Genomic DNA, 8,723 nt, shown 5'->3' with positions numbered 1-8,723 from the left:
CGTGCGGCCGGAGCTGGGCACAGCGCCCTCCGGCGCCACCCTCGCTGGGCCAGATCCAAGCTTGGCCAGTGTCATCGCAGAGGCGACTGCTTTCGCGGTACATGCCATTAGGCATGCTCTGTGTGATGGGAACACTTCATATCGCCACTTCCAATAAAGGCAGCTGAGCCTGTGTCCGCAGAAAAGGCAGAAGTAGACATACTTGTCTATGTATAATGAATAAAAATACCCACATTGCCATGATCTCCAGAATATTTACTAACGTAGTTGCGCGCATATGCGTGGAATATCTCTGGAACGTCACAAAAGAAATCGGTTACAGGACTTCCCCTGGTGACCTAAGAGCCCCGTGTGCCTAGGGGACAGTGTGAGGTGGTGGTGATTCTTTGTACCTTTGTGCCATTTGCACCTATTTCCTGTTCAAAACGAAAGCGTTTACATTTAAAGATATATCTAATAAAAAGCCTCTGTGGCATGTATTGTGTGTAAATGTTGCTGGAGCCAAAGATAAGTACACAGTTGAAAATTCCAGGTCCCAGAGGGCAGGAATTCCAGGTCCCAGGGTACACAGACAAGCCAGAAAGTCACAGCATCAGAATTAACCCACCTTTCCGGTGATGCTTGGTGGGGCGGGGGTTTTCCCAGCTTGAAGGACCCTGTTCAGCAGGCGAGGCTCCTGCAAGATGTGACTGCTGTTCTCACTTTGTTGACCAAACTCCTTACACGGCTTTGCCTCAGAAAATGCTGGCCCAGAGCACTGACCCCTGGCTTACTTTAGAGGGCAGGAGTCTACTGAAGCTCTTAGAAATGACGCTCCATCTCCTTCCAAGCTGATCTTCTCTCCTCAGCATCCAACCCCATCTTCTAGCGTGGATTCCAACAAATTTCACCTACAGCAGCGGTTCTCAACCTGTGGGTCGCGACCCCTTTGGGGGGTTGAACGACCCATTCACAGGGGCCTAAGACCATTGGAAAACACATATATAATTACACATTGTTTTTGTGATTAATCACTATGCTTTAATTATGTTCAATTTGTAACAATGAAATTGGGGGTCACCACAACATGAGGAACTGTATTAAATGGTCGAGGCATTGGGAAGGTTGAGAACCACTGACCTACAAGGCCACTTACCAAGTTAGAATTGGGTACAGTTAACCGACTTCTAACCCCCACAGCCGTGACTCTGTGACATGTTTGCAGAATTGGGCTTTGTGAGATGGCCCCAGTCGTGCCTGACCCGGAGAGCATTACACCTGGCCGAGGAGCCGAGGCATGGGCACGGAAGCAGGGGAGCGCCTGCAGGCAGGGACCACACCAGCCACCGTCCTTGTGATGCCGGGGCGTGGCTCCGCTGCGTTGAACTGAACTTGAAACTTGTTCTTTACTTCCCCTGGGAGTGCTCTGCGGGGTCACAGACAATAAAGGGACGGGAAGATCGGGATGATTGCGGTTGGGCTGGATAGAGTATGGACAGCAGGGCAGGCCTTGGGGCCAAGAAGACTGAGTCTGCATGCTGCCTGGGCACAGCTGGAGTCCTGAGCAGGGAGAAGAGGGAGCCTGGGAAGAGAGAACCGGGGCTGGAAGGGCGTGGCCTTCGGAGGAAGAGGGGAGTGAGTGTGTGCATGCACGGCGTGAGTGTGTGTGTGTGTGTGTGTGTGTGCGTGCGTGCACGCGCTGAGCGTGCATATGTGGCTGGGTCTGGGCAGTGAGCACTCAGGAAGCCTGGTGGAGCCGATGGTCTGATTTGGGGAGCAGGTGAGTGAGAGCTTCTTGGAGTCGCAGCCTCTACTACTTTATTTCCATCCCCCAAATTCAAGTTCCTCCGTCCTTCTCCTGGAGCTCTGACAAACCTCTGAAGCACAGGCGGGAGGGACAGCGAGATCATGACCAGCGTTTCCTTCACAGTAAGAGAAGAAGGCACTACGGGGGTATCCAAGAACAGCATGAGGCATGAGGGGGTTAGCTGGTTCTCCTGTTCTCTCTTTGGAACTCAGGGTGGTGCATCCTTCCACAATCCCTGCTCCTGCCACTAGGTCTCTCTTGCTCCTGCCTTGGTCCTGCTTCCCGTGGGGTAGACAAGAGGAATCAGTCACAGCAAGGAGCCCACTGCCTGAAAAATCTGCCCAGCCGACCAGTATGTACTTACATCCTAAGGAAACCTTTGGAGCAGCAGTCGCCAACCGGTGGTCCGTGGACCACTGGTGGTCCATGAGGTCCAAAAGGTTGGCGGCCGCTGTAATCTAAACCATCACTCGGGAAAGGGGACCCAGTCGACATGCAGTGGACAGATTTTGTGTCCATTTCTTGGTACCTACTCAGTGTCCTGCACGGTGCGAGTGCTTGCAGGTGGGGATTCATCTTCCATTTTGTTTTCTTGGGAGCCTTGTGACATAGCAAGGGTGACAGTCGACCCCACTCTCTATAGTGCCAGCATTGCCACAGCACGATCAGTGTTTGGATGGACGGTATCCCTAGAAATTGCTTAGTGGTCAGGTCTTCGGCCGTGGTAAGTGGTTAAGATGCCTCTTGCCTCAACTGAGGCTGACTGGACCATGTCAGGAGCCGGCGACATCCTCCAGCTTCCTAACCAGGCCCAGACCCCCTTTCCTTCTCTCCTCTCAGAAACAGGCGGTTGTGCGGGGCTCCGTGAGGAAGACCTGGGCCTCCCTGCCTGTCTTTCCATTGGGGCAGCCCTTTGCCCTCTCAGAGGGGGAGCCATGAGGCTTACAGGCCTTGCTGTGCGCTCCCCGTGGGCTCCTGGCTCGGGGGAGGCAGAGGTTGGTGAGAATTAATTGTAAAGTGCATTGAGAGGCACAAATGGAAACCGGTCCCGTGGCGGGGAGATTATTACTGTGGCAATTTGGGTTTTCTGAAATAGCTCTTAGGATATGACAGTGGCAGCCCAAACCCCAGAGGTGAGCTCAAGGCTGATAGATTTTCAGAGTGGCCCCATTTTGCTACAGGCTTCACGCTTCCCCTCCCTTCAGAGTGGGGGTGAGCAAGACCGAGAGGGGCCTGGGCTGGGGAACCGTGTCCCCTCCAAAGGCCGCAGATGCGAGGGCAGCTGAAGGCTGACCCCCATGTTCTTGAGAGAGGGTCCCCAGACTTCCCAGAATAATCTCCTTCTCACTTCACTGTTCCCTTCCCTGTCTGAGATGGCAGGTGACCCAGGTGGGAGCGGTGTGCAAATTGATTTGGAGGCGATCAATGGCTCGGGGCGCGGCCCGGCTCGCTGCCGTGTCACTGATCCTCTCCAAATCGATTCACACGCCGTTCCTTCTCAGCACACCTGCCATGTCGGATGGAGAGGGATGAGTGAAGTGAGAAGAAAATTACACATTCGTTAAGCCGCCGAAGCCGCCACCGCCACCGGCCCTTCTCCTCCCCTCTCTCCACCACATTTCAGGCCACTGCCACTTGTCTCCGAAATGTGAAGAGTCCTTTTCCACCCTCGCGGAGAAAGAACCGGGATGCGATGGAGCTACAAGGACCCTCGAGTTGGCACCATCGCATTGAGGTCTAAACCAGGTGACTAAGAAGTTCGTCCTCTCCCACACACATGGCTTCTACGGTGTTTGTTCAGAGCTTGTTAATGTGTTCACTCCTTTAAAGACCATTGTGGACCAACTTGTAAACAGGCCACTTACTTGGTAGGCCCAGAGTCATTCAATATTTGAATTCAACTAATTTGAATCCATTCATTCATTCATTCATTCATCCATTCATCAACTCACCCAGTCATTCGGCAAGCCTCAGTGGAACCCACACCATGTGTCCAGCACTGACCAGAGACCAGGCCTGCTCCTCAGTATTCTTAGTTATCACCAAGGTGATCTGCTTTGGAGAAGAAAAAATATGCTCACAGGAGCACCCAAGAATAGCCCAAGCCAAAGGAAATAAAGAGAACAAATAAAATAATGGAAAGATTCCTGTAGCTGTGTAGGACAGACCTCATCAAATTACTGCAGTTCCATCAGTCTCCTGCTACTGGTTTGCTAGGAGCTTGGACCAGCATGTACTAGTAAACAGACTGTGTCATTAAGCACAGTTTTTTCATAGCAAGACTTTCTCAATGAAGGAAGTAGTGCAATTTTACATTCCGGTGCAACCTGTTCTTAGATCAGCACTTTGAGTCAAGACCAATTTATCCATCAGTCACAGGAGGCACAGTGTCTCAGACCCACAGTACTTTCAGGGACACCAAGGTGTCCACATTCTAATTCCCAGACCCCACAGCAAAAGGAACTTTGCAGATATGATTACATTAAGGATCTTGAGATGGAGAGTTTATCCTGGATTATCTGGGTGGGCCAATGTAATCACAGGGGTCCTTATACTAGTAAGAGGGAGGCAGGAGGGGAAGGGTCAGAGAAGGAGATCCGATAGTGGAAGCAGTGTTCAGAGAGTCCGAGGTTTGAAGATGTTAATCCACTGACTTTGAAGATGGAAGAAGGGGCCACAAGCAAAGGAATGTGGGCAGCCTCCAGAAGCTCAAAAAGGTGGAACTGGAGTCTCCTTTAGAGCCTCCAGCATGAACCAGACCTTGAGATGGATTTTGGACTTCTGAACTTCAGAATTGTAAGATAATAAATCTGTGTTGTTTTAAGGGGCTAATTTGTGATAATTTGTTACAGCATTGAAAGGAAACTATCACGAGGCCCACAAAAATGCTTTCATTTCATTTGGGGGGCAAGGGAGGGAATGAACTTTTAGGTTAATAAAAATGTTTTAACATCGTAATATAGTTATTTTTATGTTAATGCAGTTGTAAATTAGGATTTTTTTTTTTTTGATGGAGGAAGGGGCCCAGTAAGGCAAAAGTACCAAGGTCCCACAAAAGTCACAGTGAAACCCTGCTTCAAGTAGTAATGATCATGAGGCCCTCCCCTCCTTTAACAATTCTAGAAGGATCAGAAAGCACAGATCCTGGGAAGGGCAGATATGGGGTGGAGGGGGGGTGGTCAATGAGGGGGGAAAACACAAAAAAGGGGACATCTGTAATACTTTCAACAATAAAGATAAAAACATTTTAAAGGCACATATCTGATGTAGAACTAAGCAATCCATTTGAACACCCATCTTGAAGCAGCCTTTCTGACTGCTTATTTTGAATCCTTCAAAAACCAATATTTTAAAATAGGACTTAAAGGTGTACTAAATGTATTTGTCAACATCCATCCAGTGACTTATTTATAAGGGAGGCTGGGTCTGCCTTCTTCTCTCTCATGCAGTCTTCTGTAGTGCAGAGATGTACGTCCCTGAAAATCAGTGATGTTTCCACATTTATAAGTAAGGATTCCTTTTTTGTTTGAAAAGCCTCTTTGCAGATTTCTGGGTTACATGGAAGTTAAACAAAACTAAAAGTTTTTAATCCTGCTTCTGCCTGTTCTTGAGCCACTGAGATCGAGATTCTCCGGCAGGCATAGAACCAAAGTGATTCCTTTCAGCAAACTCTTTGACTTCCTGTCCAGGTTCTGACACATTCCTTTGCCAACAGCAAAATAAGTGAGAACGCTTCCAATGAGCAGTGACACTTCTTCTTGTTTGTAGAAGGGAGTGTCAGCCTGAAAATAGTGGCCAAGTGTTTTGACGCAAAAAGCAAGGATTTCAGGCCAACGGCAGCCAAGTGGGCTATTCTTAGATGTGCATTGGAGGCTGAGAGGTCTCCGTGTGGGTTGCTGGAAAATGGTTAGGGATTTGTGACTTTTAAGTGGCTCTGGAAACTATTTGGAGATGAATAAGCCCCTGCAGGTTCCATTAATGGCAGATGTTTTATTCCATCTGATCCTCAAAGTCCTTCTTGGATATCAACTAGTTTCTGAGGTCTTCCCAGTAACTCAAGGATCAATGTGGTCTGATCCCTCCTGACCACCAAGGATCAATGTGGATTGACCCCTTTATTCAGTACTGAATATGTGGATGATGTCTTAGTCTATTCAGGCTGCTATCACAAAATGCTGCAAACTGGAAAGCCCATAAACAACAGAAACTTACTTCTCACTGTTCTGGAGGTACCAGCATGGTTGCCTTCTGATGAAGTCTGTCTTCCTAGTTCATAGCTGGTGCCTCCTCTCTGTCCTCACATGGTGGAAGGACGTAGGGATCTTCCTGGAGCCTCTTTTGTCAGGCACTAATCTCATTCACAAGGGCACCACTTCATGACTTAAGTACCTCCCACAGGCCCCACTTCCTAACACCATCATCTTTGGGGGTCTGGATTTCAACATATGAGTTTGGGGGGGACATAAACATTCAGACCACAGCCGATGCCGTCCTAAGTAGCACTTGGTTGTTACCTTTGCAGAGTCATGTTAACACCATCTTGGGTTTTCAGAGATGTTTCATGTGGTTGCCCACTTCCCCCTCCTTTCTTCCCTAGACCTCTGTGCCCCCAAACTTCCCACATTTTCCTCCTACCTCACTGGCTTCTTCTCATTCTCCTTTGCTGATTCCTCATTCTCTAACAAACCTATAAATGTTGAAGTACTTCAGGGCTCTCTCTTTTTTCCTCTTCATCCTCTATCCGCATTATCTCCCCCAGAGGATCTTACCCACCTCCATGGCTTTATGAACCATGAGTACCAAATGCCTGCCTCCAGCCTGGACTTCTTCCTGGAGTTCCAGACTCATATTTCAAACCACTCAATAGCTCCATGTGTATGTCGTGGTGGCTTTGTAACGGGTCATCTAGACTAGACAGAGCCACAGTTTTCAGGACTCAGAGTGGGCCTCAGACGAAGTTCCTGGAAAGAAGCAATGCCTGGGTTTCGCTCACAGGTATTGTTGCTGATCTGCTGACTCACTTCTTGGCGTGAAGCAACAGCAGGGCCTGCAGCTGCTTTACCTTCCCCTGGATCTTCCTTCATCTTCTCTGAATCCTGAGTCAGGTACGTGTTTAGCTCCATGAAAAAGGCCACAGCTTTTGCAGGGTACCCACACTAGAATATACATACATGTACGTGTGTATATTCTAGTGGTTCTGCTTCTCTGGTTAAACTCTGAGTAATATAGATGTCTAAAAGTCACCTCAAATATCATGTGACCCAACCCGAATAGTTCTATGATCCCTCCTTCATTTGCTCCCCGAAATTGCCCCATCCAAATCAATAGCAAAAGGGAAATCACAAAACGAATTCATCAGTTGGTCCTATTAGCTCTATTTCCAAACTACCTTGCCAGTCTGATTGCTTCTTACATACTCACTGCTAAAACCCTGGTTCTAGCCACCTCCACATCTCACCTACAACAGTTCCAAGATCCACTCATTGCAGTCCATCCTCCACACAGTAACCAGAAAATCTTCCTACAGCTGAAATCTTTTCCCTCCTTAAAAACCCCAACAGCTTCCCATCACAATCAAAATATAAATCCCCAATCCTACAAGACCCTACATATTTTGGCCCCTGATGCCCCTTGGGCCTCATTTCCCCATACTCACCCACTTGTCCTCTATCTTTAGGTGCACACCACTCTTGGACATGCTGGTGCACACCCTCCAAGCCTTGGCACCAGCTCTTCCTCCTGCTTGGAACGTTCTTTCCCCATATCCTCACATGGCTTCCTCCTTCTCACTGTTATGTCACCTTCACAGAGAGATCCTCTCCACCCCCACTCTACCACATTACCCTTGTCTGTCTTCATGGGACTTCTCTGTACATGGAAGTATCTTGTTGATGTATTGCTGTCTGTGTATTCTGGAGGACCCCTTCACCCCTCCATCCCCTGCAATGTAAGACCTCTGAAGACTGGCATGCTGTCTGGTTCACTGATGCACTGAGATTCAGAAGTAGACCTCACAGAGGAGCATAATAAATACCTGTTGGCTGACTATATCTTATGTTGTTCTCTAACTGGTTCAATCTTTTTACCTCCCCAATGGGAATCAGAGTCATCTTCAGTGTCCTCCACAGTGCCTAGCACAGGGCTGGGAACATGGGTAGTAGGTTCTCAAAAAAAGTTCATCATAGAAAGAGCTGGGGTAACAACAGAAATTATTGTTGGTGGCCCTCTCCACCCCATGCTTTCATGTAGTTCTTTCTTTTCTGTTGGCTTTGCCCTCCTGGCTTTTTAAGAGTGCCTAAGAATGAAAGGCCAGAAGGACTCTAGGCTGAGCTCTATTGCTAACTAGCTGTATAATTCTGGGCTAGTGGCCTTTTGTGGAGCTCAGTTCCTGTAACTCTAAAATGGGCAGGGGCTATTTGGAGCATTTAGATGTGAGAAGAGGCCTGGTATAAATCAACAAGATATGAAGAGGACCAGTGGACTCCAGAGACCTCCAGTGTGCTCAACTTCCTTTATACGATCTCTAACATCCATTCAGGCTTTTATTTCCTTCTCTCCTTCTGCTTTAACTAGACAGAGCCCTTTTGCCATTTCACACTTTAGTTATCTCCTCCAGCAAGATTCTGCCAGCCCCACTTCCTCCCTCATGTTCTCAGGAACGGCTGGAACCTTCAGTTAATGCCTATTCCTGTGAACAGTGCCAGCACCTGATGTCTGGGCCACCCTTTTGAACACCTGCTTTTCTACTCCCCTGTAATGCTCTTGTGTTCTGGTTTATAAAAAGGCAACAGAGGGTGGAGAGCTGAGGACTTGGGAACTCTCCAGACAACTCAGGGCAAAAGCACTATTATTTCTGACTTAAACTTCTCAAATAATTACTCAACTACATACTTCAGAATGTAACAGCAGGAGTGTTTTGTCTTACATCCTTCAAGAC

This window comes from Myotis brandtii, unplaced genomic scaffold (assembly GCF_000412655.1).
Source record: "Myotis brandtii unplaced genomic scaffold, ASM41265v1 scaffold84, whole genome shotgun sequence".
Classification (NCBI taxonomy): Eukaryota; Metazoa; Chordata; class Mammalia; order Chiroptera; family Vespertilionidae; genus Myotis; species Myotis brandtii.
The sequence above is the reverse complement of the archived record's forward strand: the minus strand, read 5'-3'. Positions refer to the sequence as shown.